The sequence below is a fragment of the Strongylocentrotus purpuratus genome, unplaced genomic scaffold, assembly GCF_000002235.5.
Source record: "Strongylocentrotus purpuratus isolate Spur 01 unplaced genomic scaffold, Spur_5.0 spur5_contig_853, whole genome shotgun sequence".
NCBI classification, from domain to species: Eukaryota; Metazoa; Echinodermata; class Echinoidea; order Camarodonta; family Strongylocentrotidae; genus Strongylocentrotus; species Strongylocentrotus purpuratus.
In genome coordinates, this window is record NW_022145561.1 from 422,501 (window position 1) to 434,868 (window position 12,368).

Genomic DNA, 12,368 nt, shown 5'->3' on the forward strand with positions numbered 1-12,368 from the left:
TGAACCCAAATTAGCACAATTCAACATTGATATTCCAGCTACGAAGATCGAGCTATAGTATTGTGGAAAAGATCTTCTATGAATATGATATCATCGTTTAATGATGATAACTAATTGATTGACATTTTCCGAGCGTGATGATATTTGTCACATTCGTATCTAGTATATTGTACAAATGGTGATCATATGAATGTTATTTCATTTCTTTTCTTTCAATAAAAATGATATATTCTTCATACCTTTATTTCTTTTGTCATGATCAACAGGTATGGAAACCCACTGGAGTATTTGAGAGTGTGTTGGACAGGGGTAATGGCATTCCCTAATTAATGGGGAACAAACCATTAAAACTATATCCCCCCGTAAAGGAGGAGTGAGAGAGAGGGGGGGGGGGGGGGGGAGGGGGGAGGGGGGGGGGACAGAGAGATAGAGAGAGAGAGAAAAAATAGAGAGAGATACACACACTTTTTTTTATTACATAGGTTTTTTTTATTGATTCCAAACAATACAAATTAATTTTAGAAATAAAATACATTTGTTTTTCCTTGACATGAATTCAAAAACATTTTCATTACATAGATTGTACAATTGATGAAAACAAAAATGAAAGCAGTTGTAACATAAAACAAACAAAAACCATCCAACCAAACATACTACTACCTCCCCCCTTCCACCATGCGACCACACACAACCCGACCACACTTCAACCACACACTTTTCCTAGCCTCCTCAGAATACCCCAAATTGGAGCGACAGACAAACAGAAACAATATATTTTAAAAAAATAAAAAATTAAACGAGGCTTAAAATTTCATGAAAGCTTCACTTGTTCCCACTTCTGTAAATGTAAGGCCAATTCACCTGCCTTCCCTACAATATTCTTTTCTTCTTCCCTAAATTCCAACAGTTCTTTTATAAACTCCCCCAAAGATAATATTACAGACTTTCCCCTGCATTTATATATCCAATATTTCATTACAAAAATAATTGTATTAAAAATCTTTATTCGTGGGGAGTTACCGGACAACCCTAAATGAATATCTATCCAGTCGATAGACCTTAATTCCCTTAGCTCAAACTTAGCTATTACATTTTGCCATAATCTTTGAACATGTACACACTCCCAGAACAAGTGTAAATATCTCCCCACATACCTCATTTGAAAAATCTGAAACTTCCCGTCCATCATGAATCTTCAAGACAAATAAATTTTGTAACTTCTCTATAAAATATTCATAAACCTTCCTCGATAATACATCTCTGAGGAGCTTCACAGTACTGTTAAACTGCATTAAAATATCATACTCTTTTACATCCACGAAACTCCAGTTATCCTTTTCCCGCTTCTCAAAATAGCTTCCCCAATACTCCATACATCAACAATTTTGTTTACTTTTAACCCCAAATGTTGAAAATGAGATATTGCCCGCATGCCATTTCAGCAAAAATATCTTGAATTGAAATAATATTGCGTGTAAACAACTCCTCATCAAAAATCATTTTCTTTTTCAATAATAAATCTTTATTGTTAAAAATAATTGGATTATTCTTTTCTTCAAAATTCCTACAACCTTCTAACTCTTCCCATGCTTTGATCATTTCTAAATAGAAACTTAGGAATTCGATCTTTCCCATTTCATATAACTTCAAAACATATTTTCTGTATTTCCGATATGACCCACTTTGGAACCATTAGTGAAGCAAAAACGTAATTTAATTTACATAGACCTAATGCATATGTTTTTAATAAATGATTTTTTTTTCAAACACCGTCCCTCTGTTTCCACCATCCGAGAAGTCTTTTAATCTTGCTTAAAATCCCCTTGCTTAAAATCTCCACACACATACACACACACACTCACCCACACGCACACACACACGCGCGCGCGCGCGCACACACACACACACACACACACACGTTTCTAAGCATGTTACCCGGGTTTTGCGATTAACCCTAATATCGAGAATCGAAGTACCTATCGGAGAATTTGATTTATATGTTTATGGAATATGGAGCGATGATAATAATCATAAATACATTTTTTACAGACAGTCCCTGTCCACTCTAATTATGCTGGTTTGTGAGCATCATGACTTAAACAGAGAGTACAGGACCAATGTGGATGGAGAGAGAGAGAGAGAGAGAGAGATGTGTAGGTGTATTTTCATATATATCTCTCTTAAAGTCCAGTTATCAATTAATTAAAAGTGCTATGCCACTATAGGTCCGGCCATGACAAACATACATTTGAAGACTTTGTCTAATTTTAGCATTTTCATACCATTCAATAAAGTTGTATATAGATTTCCGTACTCGGATTGACTGCGGCGAACACATGCCAAAGTTTTATCATGTATGATTATTTTCATAGTCATAAATATACTAGCGGTATATAATACATAGACCCCTATCAAAGATCATTAACTCTGGCTTTTAAAGAGCCCTGGACCCGCCTTCGGTATCGAATCTATTTATGTGCAAGATGTTCAAGATTACAATTACTGCGTGAAATTAAAATATACAATCGCAAACTGGAGCCAACAAAATAATAAGCCTATAGCCTATATACCATACCTCTAGTATATTTATTGCTATGAAAATAATAATACCTGATATAACTTGGGCATGTGTTGGCCCCAACCAATCCGAGTATCGAAAATCTATACAACTTTATTGAATGGTATGAAAATTAGACAATATTCTCATTGGATCTTCCATGTCAAAATGTATGTTTGTCATGGACCTACTCTAGTCTGCTTCATATTGGCATAGCACTTTTGAAATAATTGATAACTGGACATCGAGAGAGAGGGATATGAAAATATACCTACACATGTCTTCTCTCTCTCTCTCTCTCTCTCTCTCTCTCTCTCTCTCTCTCACACACACACACACACACACACATACACACACACACGCACGCACACGCACACACCCACTACAATCACATTCACCACAGAGGCACACCCATATATCTTCACACGCAGAGGCGTATACAGATGTTGGCTTCAGGAGGGACTACCGGGGGAAAAACCTGAGCTTACTATGATCATCCTGTTTTGTGTTGAGGGGGGGGGGGGGAGGGGGTTCCAGGAAAATGTAATGCTTGACTTGACTCTTCTGTGACTAAGCAGCATTTTCTTAATTGTATAATATTTATTTAGTTATTTCATTTCTAGAGCATATCAATATTGTCACCATCAAACATAAGAACGACTTGCTAAAAGGGAAGAGTCGAAATGAGAGGAACGGGTCAGTGAAAGTTTGAGCCAATTCCGATTAAATATATGAAAGTTAAGAATTTTTGAAGGTACGTGCGATCAATCAATCACTAACACTAACGTATCTTGGGAGGTCCTCTCCAATTTACTCTGTAGGCCTACATTCATGGGTGTCGATCCCGGGGGGGGGGGATGGCCTGTACAATCATCCCCCCCCCCAATAATTCACCATCAAAAAAAAAAAAAAAAAAATTAAGAGAAAAATTAAGGATGAGAGCCCGATGAGAGTAGTTAATGGTTATTACTCGCAAGATGACCATCAATATGCACATTTTGCTATCTCATTTTCATAATACATACATATATACGAAGTAAATAAGACAACCGTATATGAGACAAGAATAAATTGAATTCTCGCTCATACGGCTTCATCAGGAATTGATGAATTTATTCAATTTGTTCAATCAGCAGCATCATAGAAAATGCAGTGCGCCAAATGCAAAGACGCAGCGTCAAAAAGCAACGAGCTAAATGTTAAGCGCGAAGCGCAAAAATAGCAATCTGCAATGCACATCAGACAATCCTCCTGGACAGTGTAAACATAGATGAACTCTGTGACGATTTCGTGATGAGATCGGGGACAAGGAGAAAGATTTTCGGACATTATTATGACTTATAAAATAGTTCTCTAGTTGTTATGTTGTTTCCGTTCACCCTTTTTAAAATTCACGTCATTGTATCTTTATTTTTGTTTTTTTCACTCATTTTATTTCCTGATATTTCCTAAAAGATTTTTCATCTTTGGAGAAGGATTATTATATCACAACTTATTTGTAACACAAATTACTTTCAGTGAGGAAACTGAATTCAGACAAGGATTAATATAGAGAACAGTACAACGAATCGTCTTCTTTCTCTAATAATTCAGTGAAAAGGGCAAAGCTGTTAGGGGCCACTGAATTCAGACGTGGATTAAGCGCAATAATCAAATGAAACGTCAAAGTACACGATGCAAAGAAGCGTCTTCTTTTACGAATAATTTATTGAAACGTGAAAGCTTCCGCGCTAAGCGCGGAATGGGCGAAAATGAATACAGACAAGGATTAAGAGTAATAATTTATTGAAACGTTAAGGGAAACTGAGTTCATGAAGGACACGATACAACAAATCGTCTTCTTTCACTAATGTGAAAGCTTCCGCGCTTCGCGCAGGAATAGGCGAAAATAAATTCAGACAAGGATTAAGAGTCGAGAATGGTACATAGGATCGTCTTCTTTCTTTAATCATCTAATGAAACATTAAAGCTTGCGCGCTACGCGCGGGGAAGGGGGAACTTGATTCAAACAAGGATTAAGAGTCGAGAACGGTCCAACTAATCGTCTTTTTCTCTTATAATTAAGTGAAACGCCAAAGCTTCCGCGCTTCGCGCGGTAGGGGAGAAACTGAATTCATGAAGGACTCGATACAACAAATCGTCTTCTTTCTCTAATGTGAAAGCTTCCGCGCTTCGCGCAGGAATGGGCGAAAATGAATTCAGACAAGGATTAAGAGACGAGAATGGTACATAGGATCGTCTTCTTTCTTTAATAATCTAATGAAACGTCAGAAGGGGAAGGGAAACTTGATTCAAACATTAAGGATTAAGAGTCGAGAATGGTACATCAAATCGTCTTCTTTCTTTAATAATCTGATGTAACGTCAGAGCTTCCGCGCTTCGCGCGGTAGGGGAGAAACTGAATTCATGAAGGACACGATACAACAAATCGTCTTCTTTCTCTAATAATTTAGTGAAACGTCAAAGCTTTCGCGCTTCACGGGGGGGGGGGGGGGAACTCCCCCTCCCCGCACGCAACCCCCTAGGGACCGCGCTTCGCGTGCTCACTACCGCCCCCTAAAATGAAATCCTGGCTACGCGCTTGGGAGGGGTGCAACTTGCCACACGCTTTTACCTCTTGATTGCTTTGATCCATTGCCGAAAATATTTTGGCACCTATCACCCCCCCCCCAACCACGGATACAAATCGACACCCTTGCCTACATTAAAATTTCATAAACTTTCATTTCCTTCGCTATTGATGACAGGATAGAATTTTTCCATTCAGGGGTTGTATACAAACATATTTGCAATGAATATACATGTATTTAGGGTGCATGTATGATTGGAAATTTTCTCGGGGGAAAATAAAATTTCTGAATTGTGTGTCTAGTACAGAGGCAAATGGAAGGGACCTCGCAAGATACGTCAAAGAGTTGCCAATTTGTGTTTGATTTATCGCAACTTGAAAACTTCATAATTTTCTTAATTTTAATCGGAATTGCTCAATATTTCACTGACCTGTTCTTCTTCATTTTATTACACCACAAAATTCTACCATACTTGGCTTTACACTATATTTTAAAACGTAAACCATCATCTTTAAAACATCGAAAAATCGGGAATGAAGGTTAAAAAAATTAGTCCGATAAGGCATGTAATCATGTCAGAGAAAGAAAGAGAAAGACATCTAGACTGACTAAAATGTATACTACGAAGCGAAATCTTTTACTATACCAAGCACATGAATTTATATATTTATATATTTGTTTTAGATGAAATGTCTGGTTTACAATTCATACCAGGTCTAATCTGTTGATACAACATTTTACCAACGGTAATTCAGTTTGAAATTATATCCATTCGAAACTCTTAAACAGTCATGATTTATAGTCAACAACTAAATTATTTATATCCCTTGTGAAGTTGATGATTTTTTGTGTGTGTTTTACGTAAATCAAGTAATTAAAGTAAACTGATTGAATTTTGCCATCTGCTAAATACTTAGTAAATGCAAATTTTAATAAGCGTTGGTGATTTTACAATGACAGAGTGCATAAAAAAATGGCATCTTGCTTTGACAAAAATAGATAGATAAAAATTATAATCGACAATGATATAGTTCTTACACAAAATGTAATCAGCATTGACAAAAAGTATTACAGTATTACAAAAAGTAATCAATCAACAAATAACATTTTGTGTTATCACAATCTTTTGTATAGGCTACGCTGTCTTCACGAAGTGACGGTAGTGAACAAAAATTGCTTTCACTTTGCGTTACGATTTTCCTCACTACCGTCACTTCGTGAAAATAGGGACGTAATATGGCATGTGATTCATTAGTATACATGGCAATGTAAAGACAAAATATGATAATCTAAAGACAATAGTTGATGTCTATATTTTATATCTGTTATTTGTGAAATTGATAATAATGATGATTCTTCTACTACTGCTGCTGCTTCTTATGATAATGCTACTATTCACTTGTGTATGATGCTTTTTAAGCTTGAAATTATTAGTCCAGCCTCAGCTATGTTATTGACCAGGCCGGGGCACATAGAGTTTTGAAGAATAGATTCGATCTAGTTCTAAATTACTGCACAGATTATGATAGGCACCTTTGTTATTATGATGGCTTCTTGAAAGAAAACATAGAAGAATATCATTGAGCATCTATCGTATGAAAATTAAAATAAAGGAACAAAGTACTAATGCAATTTTGATTAAAGAGAGCAGATTCTGAATTATTTGTATCTTGATAGTGTGAACTTCTTCCCAAACCCCAAAGAAACCAACCCTTTCTGAGGGCAAGGACGAAGAAAAAACGCCGTTTTTTTTTTACTCAATTTGTTTTGGTGTTATACATTTAAGAGTAGTAACTTTTGTTATTAGTGGGTTAAAAGGATAGACTTTCCCCCAAAAACCTCGAAGAAAAAAAGTTGATTTGGAATATACAGTGTTTGTTTTTTTGATTGATTTTATTTCTGCGTTCAAAAAGATACAAATTCAAATTCAAGGTACAATTATTCGAACAATAACAAATACAATGACTAAAATGTTTACAAAAGTAATTAAATAGAAAATCATTTACAATTATGTCATACAATAAACATGTACGAAGCTGACAAATAAGATAAGAAATATAAAGTAAATATTTCAAAATAAATTAGAGAGGTAATTTAGAACGCTGGAGACCACCATCGTGAGCGGTTAGGCTGGTGATGGTGGCGGCCTCATATACATTGTATACAGTGTATATATATATATATATATATTGCAAAAGAAAATAAAAGAATAATGGTTGAGTAGCATTAGCACTCCTATTGCTGTCCTCCATTTTGAAATATTTGTAAAAGTTGAAAAAAAATATCCCCCCTAGGACCCTTTTTCTCTTTTTTTTTTTTTACATTGTATTTATTTCGACAAGTGTTGCCATACTGGTTCTATTCATTTGGGATCAGATCATTGGTCCTTAGGTTGATGGTCAGATTCTTTGCCAGTTCCTTCCAGAAATATTCTTGACCTCTCACATCTTCTGTCCAGTGGAGGTAAGGTCTGCCGTCACTGAGGAACAACCTCGCCAAGAAAGGCATCTCATCATCTGGGATATCTTCGAGGAAGACAACGACTACAAATTCGGTCTGGGTATCACTCACGTGGTCCATGGCCGTACGGAACTTGAGCATGAACCAGTGATCACGTACGGCGGCTCTGCTGAGTAAAATGATGGTCTTGTAACTCCGGCTCACCACGTAGTCAACGGCATCCAAGTAGTACATACCTGGTATGAGGTCTGGGTCACCAAAGATGTTCCTTTGAAACTGCGGTAGATGGTCTTCCATAGATGGTCTCAGATTTTCGTGAATCCATTCTTCGTCGTCGTCATAGGAGATGATATTTACGTCGAACTCATAGTCGTTATGGTTGCGCGCGTCTAGCCTCTCTATACCCAATAACCGCCAGTTTTAGGAGGAAGAATTTGTACCTCAGCTTCCATCGCTCGTGATAGACGACCAGGAGGATGACAACCAAGGAGACGGGGACAATCGGAATTAAACTGAAGATGGCATAGTTGAACCGACAGAGTTCAGTGGGATTAAAATTCAGTAAAGGTTTATCACGTAGACGAGCCAATGATAATGGTGCACATAGAGTCTGTTCCTCGTTGACAAGGCGTACTGTTCCATTTTGATTCAGCCAATCTAGAAGCCACTCGAGATCACATGTACAAATAAGTGGGTTCTGGGAAAGATCTACCAGTGAAAGAGAAGAATGGAGTGGTCTAAATGTGCTCTCGTTTAGACCCGTTAGCTTGTTGTTTGCCAACGAAAGGCTTGTAAGCCCTAACCCTGTGAGTAAACCAGTATGAATCTGGTTAAGATTATTACCTGAAAGGTTCAGCTGCTGAAGTGATTCTAAACCTGTAAACACAAGAGGGTGAAGGTTTGAAATAGCACAGGCATCTAAACTGAGCTCCTGTAGAGCTAAGAGATGATGGAAGGTCCCAGGTTGTAGGCCTAATTTGGAAATGCCTGGATTCTTACTCATATCCAATGTCGTAAGATTGAACAGTCCTTCGAAAAGAGAAACATTTGTGGCTGGATCTCAAAGATTATGGGACGATACTTTTGTGTCTTGTATGTCCAAATAAACAAGATTCATCGAGTTTTTGAAGGATTTCCCAGGGTTTAAAGGATTTTCATATAAAAAGATGGTGTTTCCTTCCATAAGAAGCGACTTTAAAATCGGAGTGTACAACTGCAAATACAAGATACTGCATCCTGACAAATCAACGGTGTGGATGTTATCTAGTCCTGTAAAGGATGTCAAATAAATACTAGCAAGTCGACTGTTAAAGCTTAAGTCTAAAAGGGTTAAATTTTGCAAACCAAGGAATGCAAATTTCGTAATTTCTGTCAAGGAATTCAGGGATAAATACAACTCAATGAGGTTGATTGTCCAAGTATGATTACCAGTATTTATACTCCTTACCTGATTAAAATTTATGTTCAACACTTTCAGCGCCTGCATGCCGTCAAAAAAGTTCGGTTCGATTGTAGCTATTTTGTTACGACTGAGAACGAGTTGATCGAGCAGCGCCAAATTCGAAAATTCTTGAGGGAAAAGACTTAAATTAACATCATCGACTTCAAGCCTCTTGATCTGCGAACGAGAGATTCCGATCGTTAGGTTTCTCAGCATTTCGGGTGTCCGAGAGTGGCCTCCGGCATGTCCGATAATCAATGAGTGAGTATGTAGTGCAGCAATAGCAATGGGATCAATCAACTTGATGGGGTTTCCACCAAGGTCCAGATTATCAGTTTGACACAAAAAGGTGAAAGTTTCCTTCGTGAGCTGTTCAATGTAATTATCAGAAAAGTCAGCATATCGTACTGAGCCACAAGTACTGATATTAATGAAAGTGAGGTGGTTGTAACATAATCCCAGGTATTCTATGTGTTGGTTCCATTTTAGGGTGTTGTTGGGAAGGGATTTCAAGTTTGATGCTGTCAGGTCCAGGAAGGTCAGCTTACTTGCCCATCTGAATAAGCCTGTAGCTGGGAGCACAAGACTGGGATTGACCATTATAAACAATTTCCCCAACTTCTTGAGAGGGTAAAAAGCGGTGGGTTCTATTACTCTGATGTCGTTTGCTGAAAGATCCAAGTGGGTGATCAGGGGGTATCTCTCGAACGAGAACTTCGGGAGGACAGTGATGTTGTTGTCAGACAAGAAAAGTTCTTTAGTGTCTTGTGCAAGATTTTGAGGAACCGAATCAAGACCTCTGTTACTGCAGTAAGCTTTTCTTTGGTCTACGTTTTGGTAACATCCCTGACGAACGCTTCCTGTATGCAATCCTGAGGATACAATCTCCATCGAGTCGCCTTGGAAGGCTTGAAGCATCATGGGCAAGAGAAAGGCCATGAACAATGATGGGAAAAGAGATGAATGGTGTTTGAAAGACATGGTGTCCTTTATTCGTCTGTAAAGTGACAGAAAATTAATTTCCTCGAATTGATTTAGCCGACCATTATTAGTAGAATATAATTGATAATGATTAATGATGCATTCATTAGGGAGACAATGAAAGCTATATTACATTCACTACGAGTAAAATATTTATTTTGAAGATGATTAGTTAAACTGAAATCCATTATGAAATCATCGTATCCATAAAGCCCGAAAAGGTTCGTAAGCAGATGATTATAACATGTTTGTTGAAAGCCTATAATTAAAACTTGAAATATATTTAAAAGTTTGCACATGAAGTGATCTTTCGTAACCTTCGGAATGGATAATAAGAAAGAGGATTATATTAATAGAAGTCCATGGTCACGAATCGAGGACACATGGCATCACAGGCGGGTTTAAGGGGAATGGGGGCACAACTGGCCCGTACCCCCTTTTGAAACCTAAGTGGTAGATATTTAATACGAAAGACTAAGAATGTGCTCAAACCCCCTTTGCCTTTGTAGATGTGTTGTGGCGAAGTGGGTAAGTCGTCGGACTGTGAATTACAGGGTCCGTGGTTCGAGTCCCGCCGCGGCACTAATGTCCTTTGGCAAGAAATTTATCTACACTTCCCACTCTCCACCCAGGTTTTAAATGGGTACCGGTAGGAAGGAATTCGGCAGCCTAGCATAGCCGGGTAATGTTGGAGCGCCTTGAGGACCTTGCAAGGTCTATACGTGCGCTATATAAGAATCCATTATTATTATTATTATTATTTTTTTTTTTTTTTTTTTTTTTTTTTGCTCGTCAGAAAATCTTCCCCTCTTTTACGAGATGCTGGATCCGATCCTGCATACCATTAACCAAAGAAACAATATCGCGTTTTTTCCTTCATTTGTTGAAAAATATCTTGAATTGTAACGTACCTCTACTTTTGGAGACCGAGGAAATTACACACCACTTGAGATACGTGGAATTGGTAAACGTGTAAAATGAAAGCAGACCCGACTCAAATCACTGACGTGCATCATCTGCTATCTGCACATACAAGCCAGTTCACGGAATATGACATTTGAAGAATTTAACCTCTGCCATTTCTACCAGAATGTTTACTGTTTCCTTCCTGGTCAGTGTGTATATTGTTAAATTCGTTTCTTGTTAAATGAATGTATGAAATGAACGCTAGCATTTTGAAATGCGATTGTGGGGGGGGGGGGGCAACGAGGAGGAGCACGTGTTTCCCGCTGAAAATATTAGTATTAATGTTATTATAAGTATCATTACTATTATCATTATTGTTATCATTATTATTATTATTATTATTATCGTTATTATTGTTATTGATATAATGATAATGATGATGATTATTAGTAGTACACTGTCGCTCATATAGTTGGAATATTTTTTTTTACCCCAAGTTATGGAATTATTTTGACAATGATTTATTCCTAATAGATATAGATAATAGTATACATTTTCAGATTGTATTGAATAATAATTTGCCAGTGTTTGTTTTTCGTGACTGCTAAAGCATATGTACGCTACTATGCTTATCAACTAGGGGACTTACGCACATAAATGACAGTAATGTGGATTAATGCCCCACAAAAGGGCACTAATATAGCACATCGACACGGTTTTGATCCTGGGTCCTCACAGTTACGAGGCCATTGCTTTGCCACTGAACCATGAATGTGCGTAGCGGGGGCTAGGGTAGGGGGCAGTTAATAAATTATCAATAATTCATTGAATTCCCCCCCCCCCGGTCCCCAACAGAAAAAACATCTTCTGTGTGCCCATGCCATGAGCCATAATGCCTGACCGTACAGAGGATTTTTTGTTAATGTGTATAACAAATTGTGTACCTTTTCCTAATTGATTTCTCTCCAACCCCTCTTTTACTTTATAGTCCTCCTCTCCTCTCTTCCTCTCTTTGTGCAACTTTTTCTCCATGATTTCTCCGTACTCCTCTCCACTCCTCTCTCATCTGTTTCTTTCTCTTCAATCTTCCCCTCTCTCACTCTATTTTACAAGCACACGTACACACACATACACACACACACACACACTCTTTCACTCTCTTTATCTCTCTCTTTTTTTTCTGTCCCTCTCTCTCTCTTCTTTAATTTGTTATTCAATGTATACATTTTTGGAGAATGAGCCTATCTGTTTGGATTGAAATCAATAAGGTTTGAATTTGAATTCTTTACGGGGGGGGGGGTAAGAAATAAAGTGTTTACTTTTCACCTTTTATGATTTGTTCCCAATTAATTAGGGAATACCACCACCGCTTTCCGACGGAAATACTCTAGTGGGTTTCCCTTCCCACCCGTTCGACCATGACAAAGCTTAACACTCAGAAATAAAGGTATGA

At 37.6% G+C, this 12,368-nt stretch overlaps 1 pseudogene; it reads right to left on the reverse strand.

Moving 5' to 3' along the window:
* Positions 1-7,485: 7,485 nt before the first annotated feature.
* Positions 7,486-10,009, reverse strand: LOC115928514 (annotated as a pseudogene).
* Positions 10,010-12,368: the final 2,359 nt, after the last annotated feature.